Source organism: Entelurus aequoreus, linkage group LG02 (assembly GCF_033978785.1).
Source record: "Entelurus aequoreus isolate RoL-2023_Sb linkage group LG02, RoL_Eaeq_v1.1, whole genome shotgun sequence".
In the NCBI taxonomy this organism is placed as follows: Eukaryota; Metazoa; Chordata; class Actinopteri; order Syngnathiformes; family Syngnathidae; genus Entelurus; species Entelurus aequoreus.
The window spans coordinates 69,169,763-69,197,401 of record NC_084732.1 but is presented as its reverse complement, the minus strand read 5'-3'; the positions used below and the strand labels follow the sequence as shown (position 1 = coordinate 69,197,401).

General features: G+C 40.8%; 1 protein-coding gene across 2 annotated transcripts in view; it reads left to right on the top strand.

Moving 5' to 3' along the window:
- The first annotated feature begins 13,955 nt into the window (after nucleotides 1-13,955).
- LOC133638567 (amyloid-beta A4 precursor protein-binding family A member 2-like) overlaps nucleotides 13,956-27,639 on the top strand; it is a 172,725-nt gene continuing 159,041 nt past the window's right edge. For both annotated transcript variants that reach the window (XM_062031328.1, XM_062031335.1), the window contains exon 1: nucleotides 13,956-14,071. The gene's annotated coding sequence lies outside the window, so the exon portion shown is untranslated. The remainder of the gene's footprint in view (nucleotides 14,072-27,639) is intronic.

Genomic DNA, 27,639 nt, shown 5'->3' with positions numbered 1-27,639 from the left:
GCCTTGACTCACATATGAACTTGAAGTGCCATCCCATTCCTAACCCATAGGGTTCATTAGGATGTCGGTTCACCTTTTGCAGCTATTACAGCTTCAACTCTTCTGGGAAGGCTGTCCACAAGGTTGCGGGGTGTGTTTATAGGAATTTTCCACCATTCTTCCAAAAGCGCTTTGGTGAGGTCACACACTGATGTTGGTCGAGAAGGCCTGGCTCTCAGTCTCCGTTCTAATTCATCCCAAATGTGTTCTATGGGGTTCAGGTCAGGACTCTGTGCAGGCCAGTCAAGTTCATCCACACCAGACTCTGCCATCCATGTCTTTATGGACCTTGTTTGGTGCAGTGGTGCACAGTCATGTTGGAAGAGGAAGGGGCCCGCTTCAAACTGTTCCCACAAGGTTGGGGGCATTGAATTGTCCAAAATGTTCCGGTATCCTGGAGCATTCAAAGTTCCTTTCACTGGAACTAAGGGGCCAAGCCCAACTCCTGAAAAACAACCCCACAGCATAATTCCTCCTCCACCAAATTTCACACGTGGCACAATGCAGTCCGAAATGTACCGTTCTCCTGGCAACCTCCAAACCCAGCTCTGTAGCAACTGACTGTGCAGAAGGTTGGCAACCTCCTTGCACTATGCGCTTCAGCATCCGCTGACCCCTCTCTGTCCGTTTATGTGGCCTACCACTTGGTGGCTGAGTTGCTGTTGTTTCCAAACTCTTCCATTTTCTTATAATAAAGTCAACAGTTGACTTTGGAATATTTAGGAGCGAGGAAATTTCACGACTGGATTTGTTGCACAGGTGGGATCTTATGACAGTTCCACGCTGGAAATCACTGAACTACTGAGAGTGGCCCATTCTTTCACAAATGTTTGTAGAAACAGTCTCCATGCCTAAGTGCTTGATTTTATACACCTGTGGCTGGGCCAAGTGATTAGGACACCTGATTCTCATCATTTGGATGGGTGGCCAAATAATATATATATAGTGTATGTATATGCGTGTGTGCGTGTGTGTGTGATTATAATTATGTATTTATGATTATAATTAGGTATTTATATTTTTATTTATTCAGGACAATGGGCATTGATGAACAATCTCATATACAGAATGTAAATGAGCCAGATTAGCTTTTATTTGCTCATTTACGTCTCTAGTCCCATAACACAAAAATAGTGGGACATTCTCCCATATTTATGACTTTGTTGGACTGTTTGTTCAAAGGTTGTTTTTCCTGCGGTGGATGTAAAGGTGTCCCTTGGAGGATATTCTGGTGACAAAACAGCCCTTCTTAAATGCAGGTGGAAAGTGGGGGTGGAGCTAGTCCATGAAGAACTTTATAAATCAAACAGATATTTTGAAAATCTAACATTTTAGAATGTACCAAAACGTTAAATATAAATAATTGTTATTGTTTTGCCTGGACATTAGGGACATTTCAAAGTTGCAGGGTAAATAAATACAAAGAATAAAAGCTTAACAAAAACACTTTAAAAAAAAAAAAATGTAGATTTTACATTAAAAAAAACAAACTTGACAGCTCAGTTGCAAAAATGTTACCATACAATTTGAAGTGGTTCTTACATCATATAAATGGAAAAGAAAAAACAATACCACTGTTTTTACAGTAAAATCTACGGTTGTAAAAAAGCAAAACAAAACAAAAAACATTCCACAGTTTTGTGTTTTTTACGGTAACACCCCGCGACCCCAAAAGGGATAAACGGTAGAAAATGGATGGATGGGATGGATTTTGGTGACCAAGCTACCAGTTTCTTACCGTATTATTTTATTTCAACAACAACAAAATGTTTGGAATGCATGATAATATATATATATATATATATGTGTTACAATATTAAATACAAAGATATGTAATTGCATGCAGTACGTGTATTTTTTTTCTGTCAAAATGGAAAGTTTAATACATTTAGTACAGAAAGACGGGTGTCAAATCCAGGTTTTTGCAGAGCCATTGGAGCTGTCCAGTGCTGATCCTCAGCCTGCACAATGGGAAGGTTGACATCTCAGGATGCGCATCCAGTGTAAAAATTGAGCCAAATCAAAACATGCTTCGACTCACTGTGATGAACCCTGATGGGACAAAGCTGAAAGAACACAAATATTTTATATTATTGAACAATTTTATATTGTTTGGTGTGTATTTGGCAAAAAGACAGATGTTTTAATGCAAATCCTTGATAGTTTTTGTGATGGTATTTTTATCTATGGGCACAGAAGATGACATTTGTGCCGTTGGATCAATAACGACTTGATATATGTACACATGTTGTTGTTCCTGTTTTGTCACTCGAGAAGCAAACATGTGCTTTGATAAGACCAGGCGTGTCAAATGTTCGGCCCAAGGGCCGGATCAGGCCCGCAAACAGGTTTTATCCGGCCTGCGGGATAAGTTTGCTAAGTATTGAAATGTAACCTGAAATTTTTGAATGAAAGAAACAGCTGTTCTAAATGTGTCCACTGGATGTCGCAATAGCAAGTCTTTGTATCTTTGCTACATATGTACAGCATAAACCACATAATGTTAGTACATCAGTCGAGGAAAATGATCAAACTACATAAATGACATACTGTAACTTAATTTTGATATAAAAAAATGTATCTTGATGGATTGAAAATTAACACCAATGAGTTGACTGATAAACCATCCATCCATCCATCCATCTTCTTCCGCTTATCCGAGGTCGGGTCGCGGGGACAGCAGCCTAAGCAGGGAAACCCAGACTTCCCTCTCCCCAGCCACTTCGTCCAGCTCGGGGGATCCCGAGACGTTCCCAGGCCAGCCGGGAGACATAGTCTTCCCAACGTGTCCTGGAACTTCCCCGTGGCCTCCTACCGGTTGGACGTGCCCGAAACACTTCCCTAGGGAGGCGTTCGGGTGGCATCCTGACCAGATGCCCGAACCACCTCATCTGGCTCCTCTCCATGTGGAGGAGCAGCGGCTTTACTTTGAGCTCCTCCCGGATAGCAGAGCTTCTCACCCTATCTCTAAGGGAGAGACCCTCCACCCGGCGGAGGAAACTCATTTCGGCCGCTTGTACCCGTGATCTTGTCCTTTCGGTCATAACCCAAAGCTCATGACCATAGGTGAGGATGGGAACGTAGATCGACCGGTAAATTGAGAGCTTTGCCTTCCGGCTCAGCTCCTTCTTCACCACAACGGATCGATACAGCGTCCGCATTACTGAAGACGCCGCACCGATCCGCCTGTCGATCTCACGATCCACTCTTCCCTCACTCGTGAACAAGACTCCGAGGTACTTGAACTCCTCCACTTGGGGCAAGATCTCCTCCCCAACCCAGAGATGGCACTCCACCCTTTTCCGGGCGAGAACCATGGACTCTGACTTGGAGGTGCTGATTCTCATCCCAGTCGCTTCACACTCAGCTGCGAACCGATCCAGTGAGAGCTGAAGATCCTGGCCAGATGAAGCCATCAGGACCACATCATCTGCAAAAAGCAGAGACCTAATCCTGCAGCCACCAAACCAGATCCCCTCAACGCCTTGACTGCGCCTAGAAATTCTGTCCATAAAAGTTATGAACAGAATCGGTGACAAAGGGCAGCCTTGGCGGAGTCCAACCCTCACTGGAAACGTGTCCGACTTACTGCCGGCAATGCGGACCAAACTCTGGCACTGATCATACAGGGAGCGGACCGCCACAATCAGACAGTCCGATACCCCATACTCTCTGAGCACTCCCCACAGGACTTCCCGAGGAACACGGTCGAATGCCTTCTCCAAGTCCACAAAACACATGTAGACTGGTTGGGCAAACTCCCATGCACCCTCGAGGACCCTGCTGAGAGTATAGAGCTGGTCCACAGTTCCACGACCAGGACGAAAACCACACTGTTCCTCCTGAATCCGAGGTTCGACTATCCGGCATAGCCTCCTCTCCAGCACACCTGAATAGACCTTACCGGGAAGGCTGAGGAGTGTGATCCCACGATAGTTAGAACACACCCTCCGGTTACCCTTCTTAAAGAGAGGAACCACCACCCCGGTCTGCCAATCCAGATGTACCGCCCCCGATGTCCACGCAATGCTGCAGAGTCTTGTCAACCAAGACAGCCCCACAGCATCCAGAGCCTTAAGGAACTCCAGGCGGATCTCGAGTGGCAAGTGACAAGTGACAAGCTCCTCGGTGGCCTTGCCACCGAGGAGCTTTTTAACTACCTCAGCAACCTCAGCCCCAGAAATAGGAGAGCCCACCACAGATTCCCCAGGCACTGCTTCCTCATAGGAAGACGTGTTGGTGGGATTGAGGAGGTCTTCGAAGTATTCCCTCCACCGATCCACAACATCCGCAGTCGAGGTCAGCAGAACACCATCCTCACCATACACGGTGTTGATAGTGCACTGCTTCCCCTTCCTGAGGCGGCGGATGGTGGTCCAGAATCGCCTCGAAGCCGTCCGGAAGTCGTTTTCCATGGCTTCCCCGAACTCCTCCCATGTCCGAGTTTTTGCCTCCGCGACCGCCGAAGCCGCACACCGCTTGGCCTGTCGGTACCTCAGGAGTCCTATTAGCCAAAAGAACCCGATAGGACTCCTTCTTCAGCTTGACGGCATCCCTCACCGCCGGTGTCCACCAACGGGTTATAGGATTACCGCCACGACAGGCACCAACTACCTTGCGGCCACAGCTCCAATCAGCCGCCTCGACAATAGAGGCGCGGAACATGGTCCATTCGGACTCAATGTCCAGCACCTCCCTTGTGACATGTTTAAAGTTCTTCCGGAGGTGGGAATTGAAACTCTCTCTGACAGGAGACTCTGCCAGACGTTCCCAGAAAACCCTCACAATGCGTTTGCCAGGTCTGTCCGGCATCCTCCCTCACCATCGCAGCCAACTCACCACCAGGTGATGATCGGTAGAAAGCTCCGCCCCTCTCTTCACCCGAGTGTCCAAAACATGAGGCCGCAAATTCGACGACACAACTACAACGTCGATCATTGAACTGTGGCCTAGGGTGTCCTGGTGCCAAGTGCACATATGGACACCCTTATGTTTGAACATGGTGTTCGTTATGGACAATCTATGACGGGCACAAAAGTCCAATAACAAAACACCGCTCGGGTTCAGATCCGGGCAGCCATTCTTCCCAATCACGCCTCTCCAGGTTTCACTGTCGCTGCCAACATGAGCGTTGAAGTCCCCCAGTAGAACGAGGGAATCACCCGGGGGAGCACTCTTAAGTACTCCCTCGAGTGAATCCAAAAAGGCTGGGTACTCTGAGCTGCGGTTTGGCGCGTAAGCGCAAACCACAGTCAGGACTCGTTCCCCCACCCGAAGACGGAGGGAAGCTACCCTCTCGTCCACCGGGTTGAACTCCAACATGCAGGCTCTGAGCCGGGGGGCAACAAGAATTGCCACCCCAGCCCGTCGCCTCTCACTGCCGGCAACGCCAGAGTGGAAGAGAGTCCATCCCCTCTCGAGAGAACTGGTTCCAGAGCCCTTGCTGTGCGTCGAAGTGAGTCCGACTATGTCTAGCCGGAACTTCTCCACCTCGCGCACTAGCTCAGGCTCCTTCCCCCCAGCGAGGTGACATTCCACGTCCCAAGAGCTAGCTTCTGTAGCCGAGGATCAGACAGCCAAGTGCCCTGCCTTCGGCTGCCGCCCAGCTCACATCGCACCCGACCTCTATGACCCCTGCTATGGGTGGTGAGCCCATTGGAGGGGGGACCCACGTTGCCTCTTCGGGCTGTGCCCGGCCGGGCCCCATGGGGAAAGGCCCGGCCACCAGGCGCTCGCCATCGTGCCCCACCTCCGGGCCTGGCTCCAGAGGGGGCCCCGGTGACCCGCGTCCGGGCGAGGGAAATCTGGGTCCATAGTTTTTATTTTTCATTGAGGTCTTCGAGCTGCTCTTTGTCTGATCCCTCACCTAGGACCAGTTTGTCTTGGGAGACCCTACCAGGCGGCATAAAGCCCCCGGACAACATAGCTCCTAGGATCATTGGGACACGCAAACTCCTCTACCACGGTAAGGTGGCAGCTCAGAGAGGAGACTGATGAACATTACCACATAATTTATTCAGAAAATATAAATAACGACAAATAAAGATAGAATACTATTAACAGCAACATGTAATAAAAAAAAATAAAAAAAATAAAAAAATATGATTTGTACTATTTCAGAATGTGCTTGTTCTATTTTTAAACAAAGAAACCAATCTGAAGTTGTCTTTATTTTTAAGTTACCGTGCAGTGATTTTACCAGTCCGGCCCACTTGGGAGTAGATTTTTCTCCATGTGGCCCCCGATCTAAAAGGAATTTGACACCCCTGGCATCCTCCCACCTCCAAAAACATGCACCTGGGGATTAGTTGATTGGCAACACTAAATTGGCCCTAGTGTGTGAATGTGAGTGTGAATGTTGTCTGTCTATCTGTGTTGGCCCTGCGACGAGGTGGCGATTTGTCCAGGGTGTACCCCGCCTTCCGCCCGAATGCAGCTGAGATAGGCTCCAGCAGGGCCGGCCCGTGGCAGAGGCCATATAGGCAAATGCTAAGGGCGCCGTCCATCAGGGGGCGCCACGCCAGTGCCACAAATGTTGAAGGGAAAAAAAAAAAAGAAAAAAAAAAGTTGGTACTATTATTTCTAAATACATAAAATAATCCCACGTTAATTAAAATGCAAAGTAAAGCCTATTTAATAGAAATATTATTTGTTACAACATTACGCCCCCCCCCCCCCCCCCCCTCCCCCGGCACGGTGCGCCCCTCCCTTCCCGTATCATGACTCTTTTTGGACGTCACCACATAAAAAAAATCAACACAAGATGTCAAAACGGCCAAAACTGTCAGGTGCCCAGGGGAGAAAAGAAGGGGAGAAACGAGAAAAAGACAGAGGTAGCAGTTAGCCTACATGAAATTATTTGTCTGTTACAGAATGTGATAGTATACTGTCTTTTTAGCATTAAGCTAATGTTACATGATTCGGCAATTGCTAATCAATAAATAGCTAGTTCTGTTTTAACGTCGGGTTAATATTGTGGAGGGGGCTAAATTGTTATGGAAAATAATAATGTAACGTTAGGTAATTACAGTACTCCCTGGTGTACAGTCATTTGTAAGTCATTCTAGTTCAGGGGTCACCAACCTTTTTGAAACCAAGGGCTACTTCTTGGGTACTGATTAATGCGAAGGGCTACCAGTTAAAAACACACTTAAATAGATTGCCAGAAATAGCCAATTTGCTCAATTTACCTTTAACTCTGTTATTATTAATAATTAATGATATTTATCTTTGTGGAAACACTGATCATCTTAATGATTTCTCACAATAAATATATATATAGAAACAGATAAATATCAATATGCAACACTTTATTTTTATATTTTCTCTAAGTGCACATTTTTCAAATTGAACATTTTCAAATGATCACTTCTAAGACAGTCTTGTGAAATCACAATATCCCATTTTAACTAGCTAGCCACTAACATTTTTTAACAAATCATGAATTACTTTGCACCATGTTTGTACAAATAATAACTCATGTAAAATACAAAAGTAAACTCTCAAATTTTTAAATCATGTCACACTTTGAACTGGACACCAAATATGTTTTCTGTTTCTTTGTCAGTTAGTGGGAAGCCTGGCATTGCATGCTGTTAATTAGTGTGTTGTACTCTGGTGTGTAACTTGACACTGCCACTCTGAGTGAGTCTTGCAGATGTGCATCAGTGAGGCGTGTTCTGTGTTTGTTCTTGATGAAGTTCATGTCAGAAAAGGCTGATTCACAAAGATAAGATTTTTCCTCATTGTTTGTGGAACCTTCTTAATCTTTTGGACATATTTTCACAGCAATCTGGCCTTAAGCTTAATTATGATAAATGTAAAATGTTAAGGATCGGAAATCTAAAGGGAACGTCCTTTCGAATGGAATGCAAAGTGCTGGTGTTGTTGGTGTTGTTGTCCCAGAAAATCTGGAAGATCTAGGCTCAGTAAATTATGATAATCGACTAAGAAAGCTGGACAAAATTATGCAATTATGGAAAGGGAAATCCCTAACCTTGTATGGTAAAATGTCCATTGCCAACTCGTTAATTATTCCTCAATTTATTTATTAGTTTTTGTCATTACCAGCTCCATCACAAAACTTTTTTAAGATTTATGAGCGGAGGGTCTTCGATTTTGTCTGGAACGGCAAACCAGAAAAGATTAAAAGAAAGGTTTTGTACAAAGAGTATGAATATGGGGGCCTGAAACTTCTCAACCTTGAAGCTATGTGTCTGTCTTTAAAAGCATCAATTGTTCCAAAGATGTATTTAAACACTGAGTGGTACACAAATGTCCTGTTGGACAAAAAACATGTACTGTATCAAAAGAAATTGTATCCTTTTTTACAAGTGATCCCCTCCCAGAGAGTCTGCTGGGAAACATAAAGGAAACAATCCACTCATAGTGGTGTTTTCAATTTTATGTGCCAGAAAAAAGAGACGATATTTTGCAGCAGTTAATATGGATGAACTCTAATATTGTAATAGATGGAAAGCCTTTCTTTTGGAAAAATATGTTTGAAAGAGGAATCATTTTTGTCAATGATATTATCAATGAGAATGGTAAAATTATGAAGTATGATGAATTTAGAGCTATGTATGGTGATGCTTGCTCAAGCTTTTCATTTTATCAACTAACTGGAGTAATTGGGAAAAGATGGAAACAAATAATTAATTATGGAACTACTAAATTATTAGTTTGTAAACCTCTAATAAGAAATTCTAGTTGGCAAAAAGGAACTAAAATAAATAGAAAAATATATAATTTTTATTTAATAAATAAATCTTTGAAGGCTGCCTCATACAACCCAAATGGAAAATGGGAGGACTTTTTTGACTGCCCGTTGCCATGGGATGCCATATTCAAACTAATCTATAAAACCACTATCGATGTGCAAAATCGTTATTTTCAAATTAAAATTATTTATAACTTCTTACCCACAGGGAAAATGTTAAAATTATGGAATATGACAGAGTCAGATGATTGCCGATTTTGTTGTCAGGAACCTGAATCCACCCTGCATTTGTTTTGGTATTGTCATATTGTGTCTTTGTTTTGGGTGGAAGTTGAAAAAATGTGTTTAAGGATTGGTTTGTTTATGAAGCTTAATGTGGTTTCTGTTATTTTAGGAGAGTTCATTGACAATCATGATTTAGTCAATTTAATTATAGTACTCGGTAAAATGTTTATTTTTAAGGCCAAAAACAGATATTCACTTAGTATTACTTTCTTTAAAACATTTATTCAGTATTTTCTAACTTTAGAAAGTTACATGGTTGAAAACGATAATGATGCCAAAAAACATTAAAAAAAAGATGAGAAGTCCTCAAAGGCTTATTTTGAAAGTATAATTATGTTTATAGATTATATGATATCTGTTGTTGTGTTCCCTAATTTGAGTGACCTGGACATAATCTGGACTGTACATAAATGCTTATTTTGAAAATGTAATTTTGTTTATAAATTATATGCAATCTGTTGTGTTCCCTAATTTTTTTCTGTGTACATGAATGAAGGTGTGTGTTGCTGAGTCCGACTTGGACATTATCTGGACTGGGCCTGGTTTAAAAAACCCTTTAAACAAATCTAATTTCATTGACAACCTGGGGCCGTACTTATCAAGCTTCTTAGAGTGCCATTTTACACTAAGTCCTGAGAATTTGCGAAATTTAGTCCTACTCTCAAACTTAAGAATAAAAGCTTTTTATCAACGTTCTTAAGTCTAAGAATCACTCCTACTCTCCACGATATTTAAGAGACCTTCAGAGGTGTCTTAAGTGGTTAGGAGTTGCCAGCAGGGGATGGCACTGAGGCGAGAGAGACGTGCGCGAACGTTCAGGGAACGGAACAATGTTTTTTGTTTTTTTTGATGACGAGCAGCTGATCAAACGGTATCGTTTAGACAGAGCGGATATTATTTTTGTCACAGATTTAATACTTTTCGATTCTTTGTTGATTTCTGCATGTGGCTGCAGTGGGCTAGTATATATAGAGCCACCCACACCAGTTTCAAATTAGTTGCCTAATTAATGAATTGGAAAGAAAATGTTATGACAGTAGCGTATGTGTGTGGCCGTGAGGTGAGTGACGTCAGTGAGTGTGTGGGCGATAGAAGAGAGGGAGCGGTAGCGCGAGTCCCGGCGGGGACTAGTTTGTTTTGTATTATTTTGTAGTTTATTGTCAAAATATACACTCCCATTGTCCACTTAAAGATTTCCAAGATATTTCTTTATTCTTAGACAACGGATTCCCTTCCGTGATTGGTCATTTCTGTGGATACAGAAATGACGTCACCTAAAATTCCGTTTACGGCACATAGTAATGTCGTAATTCAGCTCTGAGTGTGACACTTAAGATTCAGTCTTACACTTCACTGAAAGTGTGAGTAAGACGCTTGATAACTAACTTTTAAGTGCAGCTTTCAGCGAATAATTTATTTACTCTTAAGTCAACTCTTAGCAGACTTCTTAGGAGTAATTCTAAGAAGCTTGATAAGTACGGCCCCTGGTCTGTTGAAGATAAGGCCCTTTTTAAAAAAAATAAAATAAAATAAGATAAATAAATAAAAAACATTTTCTTGGATACAAAAGAAAGTAAAACAATATAAAAATAATTACATAAAAAATAGTAATTAATGAAAATGTTAGTGGACCAGCAGCCTATACAATCATGTGTGCTTCAGGGACTGTGTCCCTTGCAGATGTGTTGTCTATGTTGTGGGAACCAGAATATTGGTAGCAGAAAGAAATAACCCCTTTTGTGTGAGTGGGTGTGGATGAGTGTGCATGGGGGAGGTTGTTTGGGTTTATGCACTGATTGAAAGTGTATCTTGTGTTTTTTTCTATGTAGATTTCATTCTAAAAAAAAAAAAAAAAAAATTTTTTTTTCAATTTTTTTTTTTCAATTTTTTTCAATTTTTTTTTTTTTTTTTTTAGAACAGGCCCGCGGGCGACTCATCTGGTCCTTACGGGCGACCTGGTGCCCGCGGGCACCGCGTTGGTGACCCCTGTTCTAGTTAATGCAATATTAAAAAGCACAAATAGAGAACTCTGTAGGATCCCCTTTTTTTGTAATATAGTTGTTAAAGTCATACTGGTTTGATATCTTGTTTTGTGCAGTGCCTTATTTATATTGTATTTTTAATTTATTTTATGCAACTTGTTGACACGTTTTATTTTGTGTTTATGTATGTAAAAAATATTGTATTTCATATATTCATTTTTTATTTTTTGTATTCATTTATTTATCCATATTTTTTTTTATCTTGTTAGCTATTCTGATTGTTAATTTGCTTTCTTTAAGTAAAAAAAAAGGTCAAAGACAAAGCTATTCGGTTTCTTGTGAGTATATACACTTCACTGCCGATGTGGGGGGGCGCCACCTAAAATCTTGCCTAGGGCGCCAGATTGGTTAGGGCCGGGCCTGGGCTCCAGCACCCCCCGCAACCCTGAACGGGACAAGCGGTAGAAAATGGAAGGATGGATGGATGGATTAGACCAGAGGTGTCCAAACATTTTCCAGCGAGGGCCACATAGAGAAAAATTGAAGGATGCGAGGGCCACTTTTATACATTTTTTATATGAAAAATACTCAAACCAAAACAACGTAGGCGAACATATGCTAACATTTGAAAAACACTTCTACATTTGAGCTTTGTGTTATAGATAACAAAGCAATAAAATCATTCATGATTATTTTAATAATGATTTTATTTGTATTTATGTTAACTGTTCTCTAAAGTAAGCTTGTATTTACTAATATTGCTATTATACCGTCAACTGAAGCACTCTTGAGTTTGTACACTTTTTCATCATGACAGGACACACGGAAATCATCAAATACCTCATACAGTAAGACGCTCAGGTTGTCAGCCATTTTGGTTTTCAGGTACCATTTTTGGGGGATTTGGTCCCCTTGAATTTTTCATAGTTTTTTGTTCTAATTTGATTGATTGAACTTTTTGTTCTAATTTGGGACCTGTTTAGTTTGTCTATAGAATGTGTCGCGGGCCAATAAAAATCATGCTGCGGGCCGCAAATGGCCCCCGGGCCGCACCAGTGTTGTTTTCGTCAACGATGACGATGACGAAATCATTTCGTTGACGCCACTTTTTTTCATGATGATAACGAGACGGTGACGAGATAAACATGTCTCGCTGATGACGAAAACATGACGAGACGTGTGTGAGTTTTCGTTGACGAGACGAGAACGGACGAAAATGTTAGTGGGTAATCTGTCAGACGTTTAAAATGCATGACATTTCTGTTTATTGTGTGTGTCAATTAAAACCTACAAAGTATCTGCTGCTGCATTCTATTCTTGTTTGGTCACGCCCACCAACTGGCGTGCAGCGCACAACGTGCTCAACACGTCAGACTGTTGTTACTCATCAGGCAATGGATCGTGATGGCGGCGGCAGTTTCAACACGACATATGGGTGTATTTTAAATATAACCCAGCAGATAATAAAACAAGAGTGTATTGTGAAGGAAGACGGTGACAAATGTGGCCACAAAATATGCGGAAAAAATACGACCAACCTTAAGCGGCACCTTAAGGCTCGCCAAAAGGATATTTTTTCGAAGGTAAGTTACAAATGCTGTTAACATAATCGATAAATGTCGTAGTACGCTAATACATTAGTACGTTTTCCACATACTCCTGGCGCAAATGGGCTGCTAACTTCAGGCTAAAGTTAGCTTTTGTTACGCTAACGTCAATTCATTATGTGTGTGTTACTTTAGCAGCATGTTTAGCCATGTTTACATTCAGTGACGGTGTGGTTATCTCTTTGTGAGTACGTTCTGTCAGCACGTAACTTGATATGTTAAACAGGTCGAGTTACTGTTATACGTAGAGTCTGCTAGCTTTAGCCTAAAAGCCACAAGTGACGTTGTGCAGCCCCATTAAGGAATCAGGAATTCATTGATTATTTTATTACATGGTTTGCACAAATTAAAGAGAGTGGGGTTGTATATCTGTTGTAATTGCACTGGCAGACAGGGCCAAGTTGAGCATATGTGTTCCTCATCCATCACTCATATTTTGGGCATGTTTATGTTCATTGTACTTTAACAAATTCTGAGAAATAAAGCCACAATTGCTGAAGTAGAATGTTTTTGTTTTTTGGCTTTTTTGGAGTAATGAACTTTGATTCCGCTGTTACCACTTTATCTGTGTGTAATACACAATCCTTGGATCAGAAATTTGCTGTTGGGTGGAAACCTTATATGTCTAAAACCATTCCTTTATTGTTATTATTTGTGAAAATAGCAGATCTGCAAGCTTACAATGGGTTGAACTTATAGATCTGCTGCTATTTTCACAACTTATGTGTGACACTGCCCAACAGCAATCTCCGATACTTATTGACCTAAATTAATTTGTTAAAAGACTATACTTATATACTTATATTGTACTTTTTATTCTTTTTTTTTGGACTAAAACCTTTTTGACTTTTCATCGACTAAAACTAGACTAAAACCCTTTTGAGTTTTCGTCGACTAAAACTGGACTAAAACTGGACTAAAACTATCACATATCAAGGTGACTAAAATGTGACTAAAACTAATAAGCATTTTAGTCCAAAAGACTAAGACTAAATGTAAGATGGTTGTCAAAAACAACATTGGGCTGCACTTTGGACACCCCTGGATAAGACTGTTGACGCGCGCGTTTGAGATTGGCAAAAATGACATTAAAACCCCCCAAAAAACATTGTATGTAATAAAATGAAACACCGGCCTCGTTTTATTGTTTTAAAAACAAAATTAAAAAAATATATACAGGTATATTGGTGTCAGTATCGGTAGCGACAAAACTGGCCCTGTATCGACTTGCTACTAGATCGATACCAAAACCTGCAGTATCGTCCAACCCGCTCTGGCAGCCAGACAGCCGCAGTGAGCTGCTATAATGCTATGCTGGTTCCGGGGCGGCACTACAGTCGGCTCCGGTACGCTTTCTGTCGCCGCGACGAGAGACACTTTGAGCCCGCCTGCCAGCACCACCCCGCACCCTTCTCGAATGAATCGCTCCTTTCTCCCAGGTAAGACTTTTGAGGTTTTTAATCCCACATTATGACAGTGGAGTTATTCATCCGTAAACGTCGACCAGGGGGGGCGTCAGTGTAGCGTAACCTCCTCCAGGGCATCCCGGGGAGCAATGGATGCTGATCCGCTCACTCAGTCAGCGCTAACAATGGAGCGCGAACAGATGATGTGTGTCTGTTATCATAACACGCAGCCAGAGCTACCATGCCAACCAGAATCACCTTGTTTAGGTCCACAGTGGCTCTTAAGATTCATTTTCATATTGATGACTCCTTTATTTATTCTTAATCAATGCATCAGTGCTTGGGCTCCAGAGCTCATTGACTTGTCCAGCACACCCCCACACACACTTGTAAGATAGATGGATGCATAGTTGTCAGTGTCACATCGTGTCAGCCTCCACACACTAAGTCAGTCTTGTATCAAAGGTGCTTATACTGTCCTGCAGTGTTGTTTCCCCCCCTCTCTCATTGTCACTAGTACACCATTTTCGATGCAATTAGTTGTCATTTAGGTCCCATGTGAGCTGGAGTCTATCCCAGCTGACTTTGTGTGAGAGGTGTGTCATCCCAATCGATTGTGTTTTAGTGCAGTTGTAGTCAACAAAATTACATTACGTTTTAGCAATAGATGATATCTGTCTATGACCTGTGAAGTGAATTATATTTATGTAGCGCTTTTCTCTAGTGACTCAAAGTCCTTTTACATAGTGAAACCCAATATCTAAGTTACATTTAAGCCAGTGTGGGCGGCACTGGGAGCAGGTGGGTAAAGTGTCTTGCCCAAGGACACAACGGCAGTGACTAGGATGGTGGAAGCAGGGATCGAACCTGGAACCCTCGAGTTGCTGGCATGGCCACTCTACCAACGGAGCTATACCGCCCCCTGTACCTGACCGCTTGTTAGCTACCTCTCTTTGTTTATATTTTATATTTTCTGCTGGATCTACTCTGTATTTTCTGCTGCCCTTTTTTTTGCTACAACTGTTACATATACTGTAATATTGTACATTGTAGTTGGTAGTGATGTCCGATAATGGCTTTTTTGCCGATATCCGATATTCCGATATTGTTCAACTCTTAATTGCCGATACCGATATCAACTGATACCGACATATACAGTCGTGGAATTAACACATTATTATGCCTAATTTTGTTGTGATGCCCCGCTGCATGCATTAAACAATGTAACAAGGTTGTGTTTATGTAGCGTTACGGTGCGGATGTTCTCCCAAAATGTGTTTGTCATTGTTGTTTGGTGTGGGTTCACAGTGTGGCGCATATTTGTAACAGTGTTAAAGTTGTTTATACGGCTACCCTCAGTGTGACCTGTATGGCTGTTGATCAAGTATGCCTTGCATCCACTTGTGTGTGTGAAAAGCCGTAGATATTATGTGACTGGGCAGGCACGCAAAGGCAGTGCTTTTAAGGTTAATTGGCGCTCTGTACTTCCCCTACCTCCGTGTACACAGCGGCAAACCGAAACCGATAATTTCCGATATTACATTTAAAAATAATTTATCTCTAGTAATTGGGATTTGTTATATATTGTATATGTTATATAATCAATCAATCAATCAATCAATCATGTTTATTTATATAGCTGCACAAGCCACAACGACATCCTTGGTGGTTCAAATCCCACATTAGGGCAAGGAAAAACTCAACCCAATGGGACAATGAGAAACCTTGGAGAGGACCGCAGATGTGGGAACCCCCCCCCCCCCCCCCCCCCACCCCCCACCCCTCCCTCTAGAGCGACCGGTGCAATGGACGTCGAGTGGATCTAGCATAATATTGTGACAGTCCAATCCCTAGTGGATCTAACATAATAGTGAGAGTCCAGTCCATAGTGGGGCCAGCAGGAGACCATCCTGAGCGGAGACAGGCAGCAACGCAGAGATATCCCCAACCGATGCACAGACGAGCGGTCCACCCCGGGTCCTGACTTTGGACAGCCAGCACTTCATCCGTGGCCAGCGAACCTGTGCCCCACCTCCACAAGGGAGAGGGGGGCAGAGCAGAAAAGAAAAGAAACGGCAGATCAACTAGTCTAAAAGGGGGATCTATTTAAAGGCTAGAGTATACAAATGAGTTTTAAGATGGGACTTAAATGCTTCTACTGAGGAAGCATCTCTAACTGTTACCGGGAGGGCATTCCAGAGTACTGGAGCCCGAATAGAAAACGCTCTATAGCCCGCAGACTTTTTTTGGGCTCTTGGAATCACTAATAAGCCAGAGTTCTTTGAACGCAGATTTCTTGCCGGGACAAATGGTATAATACAATCAGCAAGATAGGATGGAGCTAGACCGTGTAGTATTTTATATGTAAGTAGTAAAACCTTAAAGTCACATCTTAAAGGCCTACTGAAACCCACTACTACCGACCACGCAGTCTGATAGTTTATATATCAATGATGAAATCTTAACATTGCAACACATGCCAATACGGCCGGGTTAACTTATAAAGTGACATTTTAAATTTCCCGGGAAATATCCGGCTGAAACGTCGCGGTATGATGACGTATGCGCGTGACGTAGTCAGTTAAATGGAAGTTATGGTACCCCATAGAATCCTATACAAAAAGCTCTGTTTTCATTTCATAAATCCACAGTATTCTGGACATCTTTTGCAATTTGTTTAATGAACAATGAAGGCTGCAAAGAAGACAGTTGTAGGTGGGATCGGTGTATTAGCAGCGGACTACAGCAACACAACCAGGAGGACTTTGTTGGAGAGCAGACGCGCTAGGCGCCGACCTCACCTTGACTTCCTACGTCTCCGGGCCGCCAAACGCATCGGGTGAAGTCCTTCGTCCTTCCGTCGATCGCTGGAACGCAGGTGAGCACGGGTGTTGATGAGCAGATGAAGGCTGGCTGGCATAGGTGGAGAGCTAATGTTTTTAGCATAGCTCTGTGAGGTCCGGTTGCTAAGTAGGCTTCAATGGCGTCGTTAGCACAGCATTGTTAACCTTCGCCAGCCTGGAAAGCATTAAAGGCCTACTGAAACCCACTAGTACCGACCACGCAGTCTGATAGTTTATATATCAATGATGAAATCTTAACATTGCAACACATGCCAATACGGCCGGGTTAACTTATAAAGTGACATTTAACATTTCCCGGGAAATATCCGGCTGAAACGTCGCGGTATGATGACGTATGCGTGTGACGAAGTCAGTTTAACGGAAGTTATGGTACCCCGTAGAATCCTATACAAAAAGCTCTGTTTTCATTTCATAATTAATGAGCACGGGTGTTGATGAGCAGATGAGGGCTGGCTGGCGTAGGTGGAGAGCTAATGTTTTTAGCATAGCTCTGTGCGGTCCGGTTGCTAAGTTGCTAAGTTAGCTTCAATGGCGTCGTTAGCACAGCATTGTTAACCTTCGCCGATGCTATCACGTTAGCCTCGTAGCTAAAGCATTTCGCCGATGTATTGTCGTGGAGATAAAAGGCACTGAATGTCCATTTCGCGTTCCCGACTCTCATTTTCAAGAGGATATAGTATCCGAGGTGGTTTAAAATACAAATCCGTGATCCACAATAGAAAAAGAAGAGTGTGGAATCCAATGAGCCAGCTTGTGCCTAAGTTACGGTCAGAGCGAAAAAAGATACGTCCATCACTGCCTCTCAAGTCCTTCACTGTAACGTTCTCCATCTACGAATCTTTCATCCTCGCTCAAATTAATGGGGTAATCGTCACTTTCTTGCTCCTAATATCTCTCGCTCCATTGTAAACAACGGGGAATTGTGAGCAGCACTACCGCTTGTGACGTCACGCTACTTACGGTAGGGGCAAGGTTTTTTTGATCAGCGAGCAAAAGTTGCGAACTTTATCGTCGATTTTCTCTACTAAATCCTTTCAGCAAAAATATGGCAATATCGCGAAATGATCAAGTATGACACATAGAATGGATCTGCTATTCCCGTTTAAATAAAAAAAAATCATTTCAGTAGGCCTTTAACCGTGTATTTACATGTCCACGGTTTAATAGTATTGTGGATTTTCTATCTATCCTTCCAATCAGGGGTTTAATTTTTTTGTTTCTATATGCAGTTAAAGCACGATGCTATCACGTTAGCTCGTAGCTAAAGCGTTTCGCCGATGTATTGTCGTGGAGATAAAAGGCACTGAATGTACATTTCGCGTTCTCGACTCTCATTTTCAAGAGGATATAGTATCCGAGGTCGTTTAAAATACAAATCCGTGATCCACAATAGAAAAAGGAGAGTGTGTGGAATCCAATTAGCCAGCTTGTACCTAAGTTACGGTCAGAGCGAAAAAAAATATGTATTTCACTGCATTCTAGTCCGTCACTCTAACGTTCCTCGTCCACAAATCTTTCATCCTCGCTCAAATTAATGGGGTAATGGTCCGAATAGCTCTAGCTGCGTTGAAAACAATAGGAAAATATGAGGGAGTGAACAACTGACAACGTCACGCTACTTCCGGTAGGGGCAAGGTTTTTTTTTATCAGAGACCAAAAGTTGCGAACTTTATCGACGTTGTTCTATACTAAATCCTTTCAGCAAAAATATGGCAATATCGCAAAATTATCAAGTATGACACATAGAATGGATCTGCTATTCCCGTTTGAATAAAAAAAAATCATTTCAGTAGGCCTTTAAGTGCACAGGAAGCCAGTGCAGGTGAGCCAGCATAGGCGTAATATGATCAAACTTTCTTCTTCTTGTCAAAAGTCTAGCAGCCGCATTTTGTACCAACTGTAATGTTTTAATGCTAGACATAGGGAGACCCGAAAATAATATGTTACAGTAATCTAGACGAGACGTAACGAACGCATGAATAATGATCTCAGCGTCGCTGGTGGACAAAATGGAACAAATTTTAGCGATATTACGCAGATGAAATTAATAGTAAATACAAATATAATATAATAATATAATATATCAGTATATATTAGGGGTGTAACGGTACGTGTATTTGTATTGAACCGTTTTGGTACGGGGGTTTCGGTTCGGTTCGGTGGTGTACTGAACGAGTTTCCATACGAACATATTAAGCTAAGCTAAAGTCTTAACAAGCTGCTCCGCTTCCTTCTGCCTGTCTCTGTCAGTACACAGCACCCAGCATTGTCCCACCCACACAACCATCTGATTGGTTACATACAGAGCGGTAACAGCCAATCAGCAGTGCATATTCAGAGGGGTAACAGCCAATCAGCAGTGCGTATTCAGAGCGCATGTAGTCAGTGCTTAACGTTTAGCAGGTAAGCATCAGGCGGCGGACTCTCCCCAAATTATAATAAACACCTCCCAGTCAACTACTAGTAACGTCACTATGAGCCCGTTGACCTTCTAGAAATATAAACTGCAGCTAAGCTCGCTCGCAGTCCTGGCTTGAGGTGAAGGCTAATTCGCTTTTAGCGTAACATTAGCTCATTTTGCGGTGTGTGCGTGTGTGCGTGTGTGTGTGTGTGTGCGTGTGTGTGTGAGTGTGTGTGTGTGTTACGGACAGCAAAGCCCTGTCTGTCTGTTATTTCACTTTACCTTTTTCTGTGTTGATTGAGCTGTGTTGAAGCAGCAAAAAAGGACATTATGTTAAATGAAGAGTTTCTGTCTCTGATAGTTGATGTAATAATGTAACTGCATCATTAAGCCTACATGAACTCCATGGTGTTAAGTATGAATAGTCTCTCCTATTGCTATTGTACTATTTTTTCAGCTATAGTTACATTAATCATTAGTAATGGAGCAGCCTAGTTTTGAATGGCAGGGTCCCTGCTATCACATGTTGATAAAAATATAACATTTACATAATAAAAATCAACTACAGGCTTCTCAAATGCTGTAATAAATTAAGCATGATGAGTTGACTTGAAACTGTTTAATGTTGCAGTTTTTATATGTAGAAGAAAAGTTTTGTCATTGTATTTAATCTGAGCAACAATTTGAGGCAGTTTAATGTGGATTAACGTGGGCAGAATTATTATAGTGTTCCCAATGTTAAAAGGATAAAGCCATTGTTTACAAATTTGGTAAATACATAACCAAAACATTTATATTTTTTTGTTTTCTTACTGTACTGAAAATGAACCGAACCGTGACTTCTAAACCGAGGTACGTACCGAAGCAAAAATGTTGTGTACCGTTACACCCCTAGTATATATACTGTATATATAATATGTAAATATTACATATATGTTGTATTTTATATTGCTACTACAGTACATTTGTAGTCTACTTTATAACTGCACTATCCTTTCCATCCTTACCCTTACAATCCTTTGAAACTGAGCTAATGTGTTGAACAATTTCCCTTGTGGATCAATAAAGTCTGTCTAAGTCTAAGTCTAAGTAAATTTAGGGCCTGATTTACTAAGAGCCAAATACCACCCACTAAACAGTGTGTGTAAACTATAAGATTGTGTGTACTACTAGTGAGCGTGTTGCATGTGATCTACTAACACTGCAGGTGCAATTGAAAAGTGGAGCAGACTGCCCTATCTAAATGAGGGTTTTGCGTGTACTATACGGGGGCATCACCACGGAGACACTCTAATTTACTGCACATTAGTATTGTCCCGATACCAGTATTTTAGTACCGGTAACAAAATTATTTCAATACTTTTCGGTACTTTTATAAATAAAGGGGACCATAAAAAATGGCATTACTGGCTTTATTTTAACAAAACATCTTAGGGTACATTAAACATATGCTTCTTATTGCAAGTTTGTCCTTAAATAAAATAGTGAACATACTAGACAACTTGTCTTTTAGTAGTAAGTAAGCAAACAAAGGTTCCTAATTTAGCTGCTGACATATGCAGTAACATATTGTGTCCTTTTCCCTTCAATTGTTTTGTCTAAATTATTAAGGACAAGTAGTAGAAAATGGATTATTAGTCTACTTGTTCATTTACTGTTAATATATGCTTACCTTCTTTTTTAACATGTTCTATCTACACTTCTATTAAAATGTAATAATCACTTATTATTTTGTTGTTTAATACTTTACATTAGTTTTGGATGATACCACAAATTTGGGTATCAATCCGATACCAAGTCATTACAGGATCATACATTGGTCATATTCAAAGTCCTCATGAGTCCAGGGACATATTTCCTGAGTTTATAAACATAATATGAATAAAAAAAAACTAAAGAAGATGTTGTGATGCCAAAAAATATCGACGTAATCATAGTAGTATCGACTAGATACGCTACTGTACTTGGTATCATTACAGTGGATGTTAGGAGTAGATCCACCAATGGCGTTTGTTTACATTTTGACACCGGTGAGCTACGGTGTGTAGTGAAACATGTTTAGCTACTCCTAGTCCCGCAGAGATGATACTTGTAAGAAACATACTTTATTTGTCACCATGGTGGAGGACCGGTACTTTTCAGAGGCAGTATAGTACCGAATATGATTCATTAGTATCGCGGTACTATACTAATACTGGTATACCGTACAACCCTACTGCACATTAATGTTATCATGCTCCTACCTTTCAAACATGCAGGAGACATCCACCACTTTTATGGGCATTTTAGAAGCAGACGTTTAGTGCACAATTAAACCACTTTTAATTAATCTATTTTTACCGCCAAGGGTGCGCTCATTGGGAAAAGGCTGCACTTGCTCGACTCAAGATGCAAAAAAAAATCCATATTTAAATAATTTTTTTTTCATTTAAGAAATATTCTAAGAATATATATTCTATGTGAAAAAAATGAACGTCATTAAATAAATCCTAAATGAAGCCCAAAACGTATCAATTGTATTTGTTTTAGACAGCCCCTTAAGTCCTCTAGCAGCTATAAAATTATAAAATGATCTTGCTGTATAGACCATATTTCTAATATTTTTGTATTTCTGATTCTCGTCTGTCCATTGTCTGTCTGTGCAGCGCGAGCACCGATCCTGCAGCCGTGTGTGGAACTGTCACTTTGCACGTCCTTCTGACACCTGCTAAATAAAACGCAAACTAGTGCTCGCAAAACAGTGATGAGTGTTGATAAATCACACTTTGCATGCTAATTAATTATATTTGCATCGTCTCCTGCCAGTATTGTGCATTTTAATGAACAATAGTCTGCATATTGACTAAGACAGACACGCAAAATGGTTTGCACAATTCTGCTCTCTTAACAGACGCAATACACTTTGCACACTAGAGTTAGGGGAAATCATCGATTTTTAAACGCATCGCAATTTCCGAAATGGACAATTTTAAAATCGATTAGTAAGCATCGATAATCGATATAAAAAAAGTAATGCAGACAGTTCTGAAATTTGGCTGACTACAGCGAACCACCTCATCGAGAGATCCGACCAGCTCCTTTATTTTAGGGCATTTATGTTACAGTTTTGCACACATTTCCATAATTTTTTTAATGTGATAGAAATGCACCTGGGATAGGTTGATTGGCAACACTGAATTGGCCCTAGTGTGTGAATGTGAGTGTGAATGTTGTCTGTCTATCTGTGTTGGCCCTGCGATGATGTGGCGACTTGTCCAGGGTGTACCCCGCCTTGCGCCCGATTGTAGCTGAGATAGGCTCCAGCGCCCCCCGCGACCCCGAAGGGAATAAGCGGTAGAAAATGGATGGATGGATGGATGGTGATAGAAATTAATTTAACTGTTTCTTATTACAAATGCACTGTTTTTAAGAGTTGCAAATAATAAACGCTTACTTAGTAAAATGAAAAAAAAAAAGTTGATTATTGATGTACACATCAATAATCAATCAATAATAAATAATAAATTTTTAATCGGATCGTAGCTCCTGAATCGTAATCGAATCATGAGGTGTCCAAAGATTCCCACCTCTACAATGCATGTGTTGAGTAGATCAGCTTTGCGTGTGCTATTAGGTTTGCAAGTGTTTTAGTATGTGCAAAGCTGTAGTAAATCAGGCCCTTTAACTTACAGTTGTGTAGATGTCACAATGACAAGCCTGCTGATGGCATCACATAGCGTTGGGAAAAAAAGTGTCCTCTTCATTTTCTCCCAGGTGTGCACATATTACGATGTGGTACACGTTAAATACACAGTTTTGTTTTGGCAGTGAGAAATCCAACTTTCTTATCTCACAAAAAAGCATCTTTGTTACTAACTTCTGGCCCCTCTTTCATATGTACGCTGTTACAGAGCTGCATGATTGGATATATTTCTAACTTGTCCCCCTTATCTATAAGACATAATTAAATATGATTGGATTTCTCATTTTTATTTATTGACTAAAATGTCAGTTAATTTTGTTGTCGTCTTAGTCAATGTGCATTTGTTTTGATTCGCTATCGTCTTATTTTCGTGAGGGGAAAATTGATAACTAAGATGGAAATTATTAGTCAACAAAAATAACGCTGGTGTCGGCAAACAATCACACTTGTGGACAGTTTTTAGATGCTTTGGTTTTGGCCTGTTTACAAAAAACAGTAAAATAAAAATATCAGAATGGTACACATGGGAAAAAAAGTGGTACAAAAAAAAGTTATTCATGGATGGCTGAAAAATTAGCCTGGTGCTTTAATCAAATTTTTAGTAGTTTAATGTTGATGAAAAATGTTACTTGGAAACAAAATACTGTCTTTAGCAAGATGATGACATCGCTAAGTATTTTGAGTAAAAATTTGTGATTTTATGAATCATTCTTGTATGTTCTCCTTTGTCATTACGGATGTAACGATATGAATATTTCATGTCATGGTTATTAATACCAAAATTACCATGGTTATCATTATTATCATGGTATTGTTAAATCAAGCTCAAAAAGTACTTATACACACATATTTTGGTTGATTTTATTAAATAACTAAAATAAATTGTACCACAGTTAGAAACCCCACTATTTTGCATGTTTTGTATTTTTATGTCTCACTGATAAGAGTGTTCTGGCGGGCTTTGTGGTATCCTATTCTGTTCAGCAGTCCTTGAACGCACCGTTAAAACACCTCTGTCTCTTTCCCCCTCGAGTATAGAATGATGTAACGGTAAACAGTATAATGATAAACTGCGATAAAATTCCAGACGGTTAGTAATACCGTTTAAATGTTTAATTAACGAAAAAACGTCATTTATTAATGCGTTTTAGGCAACACTGCTTACTTCCTGAAAACTGAAGCGCAGCAGCGCTTGCGCATGCGGACTTACGCATGCAGACTTGCGCATGCAGACTTACGTCGTTAGGCTCGAGAAAACATGGCGGCGGAGATTACACGGACTTTGCATTGAAAATGTTTCCTCTGAGTTAACGGAGCCGATCGCTTCGTTTCACTTCATTTCACTTCATTTCACTTCATTTCACTTCATTTCAATCGCTTCTACTTCCGTGGAGTCTCAGTGTGCATTTAAGAGTGCAATGCTGTTGGAGGAGAAACATATTTGATGTTGCGGTTTCATTTTGAAAGGGTTGCGTTAAAGCGAGCGCCAGTCTGTCCGTGAGTTTGTCAAAATGCAGTTATTAATCATGGTTTTTTTATACATTTAATTGAAAACGATAATACTAACAGTCAGGAGTTTCACAGCTGTTATCATTTATATTGTTTATCGTTACAACCCTATTTGACATTAAGGTTGCACCTATCGATTATTTTAGTAATTGAGTAATCTATTAGTTTGTTTGATTAACCGGATACAACTTACTTTATAGCCTTAATTTTATTTTAAGGAAAAAAAAAATTATATATTTTTTTTCTATTATTATTATTAGTATTATATTATTATTATTTTCTATTATATTAATGGATCTAATTGAATAACTGTTGAAGACCTAGTCGTGTTTTAAAATAGAATATTGCCTTCTGAGTTGAATGACTAATGTATTTATGCGAATAGTGGGCAGATATCAAAAGCTTATACTTTTATTTGCTCATTTTCAATCATTATTTATTTAAATTTTGTATACATTATTTTTACAGGGAACTTAGACAGCCATATTACAATATGTTTGTGAGTAAAGCCTTTTTAGTGGATTTATTAATATAAACAATGACTGCTAGTAGTGCATTTCAAGAAGATATTTAGTATAACATTGGGACAAGGTGGATAAAGACAGTGAAGAGCGAGGGGGTAAAGTGAGGAAGAAATTGATAGCCAAGACCAATAGAAAGTGAAGGGCCCACACTCATATACGTCAAAACCCACAAGGCTGCAGGGAACGTACACAACATGCTGACATGCTGAGAGTGGGTTGCCAGGTTGTATTCTCCACATTGTTCCCATTGGGACTCCTGTACATTAAGATTAATGACCAAATGATTGTCACACACACACTAGATGTGGTGAAATTTGTCCTCTGCATTTGACCCATCCCCTTGGGGAGCAGTGGGCAGCAGCGGCGCCGCGCCCGGGAATCATTTTGGTGATTTAACCCCCAACTCCAACCCTTGATGCTGAGTGCCAAGCAGGGAGGTAATGGGTCCCATTTTTATAGTCTTTGGTATGACTCGGCTGGCTTCCCACCTTTTCACTGCCATCTCTTCCTCTACATCATCCCTTTGTGAATGTCTCGCCCTCCTACTAAGTGGATGGTATACGGCACCTGCACTCAAGGACAAACACCTTCTCTGTAGGCTGCAGGAATTTTATTCATGCTGCGGCTGTAGGATACGAAATTGGACTCCAGGCGAGAAGGCAAAATAGTCTTAACATCCTCCAAACTCTGCCGTACAATTGAGACGTTGTGGACTATTTGTAAACACAATCAATAACCTTAACAGAACGCTGCTTAAACTGTACTCATTACCGGTGTGATAATGCAAATGTCTGCCACAGCCACAGGGAACCTATTTAGTCATTATGTATTAGGATGTGTGATGCATTCTTATAAGCTTAAGTGCTGAATTTTATATGGCACTGATTTTGTTTTCACTCTGCTTATAATGTTTTGTGGGTGTTGTATACACACCTTCCCTTTTTTCTGAATAGTCGGAAAACATTCCAGTATGGAAATCATAGTACCGTAAATTCTGGACTAGAAGGTGCTACTTTTTTCCTATACTTTGAACCCTGCGGCTTATGAACCGGTGCGGCTAATTTATGGATTTTGTTTCGCTTGTTGCCATAATGTTTTGAGTTCAAAAGTTTATTTTAAACCCAAGCAGAGGACTGAAATGGTTTGTTATTGTTTGTGCTTTGGCGCTATCTTTTGCCTCAAACCGAAAGTAAAATCGTCCATAGCGTTTCTGCTCGAAAGGATTCTTCATTCATCAATCCAAGCAACGTTTGTAAGTCTCACGATTTCACTAAAACAATTCCTACTTACTAATTTGTTCAATGTGTGATGTCTGTAGGAGTGTTTTCATGTATATTTGTCCGTGCTATTTCAATGTAATGTAGCTAGCGTCATTGGCATTAGCTAATATGCCAACACATCTATGAGTGTATGTGTTAGTATTATTAATTTACAATGGCATTCTTTTTGTATTTTTCAGTTTCACAAATTCCTCAGTAAATTCACCAAAATGTCACCGTGGAGTTATTGAGTCTCTTTAGCTGATTGATAAGCTAGTTTACGCAGCTAGTGGGTCCATGATGATGACTTCTATTCTGTTTGATCAGCCGTTTTACTGCTGTGTTACACACATCGTTTGGAAACAATTAAGGTATGCAAATGAACATTTACGAAATATTTCTGCATAAACAACATATTTCACAGCGTATATATCTGCGGCTTATATCTGCGGCTCGGTGCGGCTAATACATATAAAAATATGTTTTTTCTTCAAAAATTTAGTGGGTGCGGCTTATATCTCGATGCGTTCCATAGTCCGGAAAATACGGTATATTGAAATACTGCAATATTTAAAAAAATCCTTCTTTTGTATTGAATATTTGGGTTTGTCTATAGAGCAGACAAAATATAGAGCACAGGTGTCAAACTCAAGACCTGGGGGAAAATCTAGACCGCCACATGATTTAATGTGGCCCGCCGCATCATTTTACATGGTCCTGCCTAAATATTTTACATTGCTCGCGCATCATTTAAAGTGGCCCACCATATCATTTTATGTGGCCAGCTGCATCATTTTTTGTGATATGTCACCTTTATTTATGTGGCCCCGCCACTTCATTTTATGCAATATGTCGCATTAGTTTGTGTCCCGTCATGTCATTTGTGGCCTGCAAAAAAAGGCGGGACATAATAAAGCACTTTCTGACAAAATGTTAAATTTTGACAAAAAAAACAACTGCCTCCAATCTTATAGATTTATATATTGTATCATCTGATCCTGCAACAAGCAAGGCAAGTTATCCATCAATCTGTTACTAAAAATGTAAGTAATCAAAAAGTGTTCCATTGCAAATTGTGTAACGAGGCTATTATACACTTACGGTATTTTCCGGACCAAAGGGTGCACCGGATTATAAGGCGCACTGCCGATGAATGGTCTATTTTCGATCTTTTTTCCTATATGAAGCGCAACAGATTATATTTTACAGATCACCTTCAAGCCGCTTTCTGACAGTCGCTTCCGGATGCACTGTTTTGTATGCGGTCTTATTTACGTGGCTCACCTTCGGCAGCGTCTCCTCCCCGTCATCTTTGTTGTAGCGGTGTAGCGTGCAAGAATGGGAGTGGAAGAAGTGTCAAAA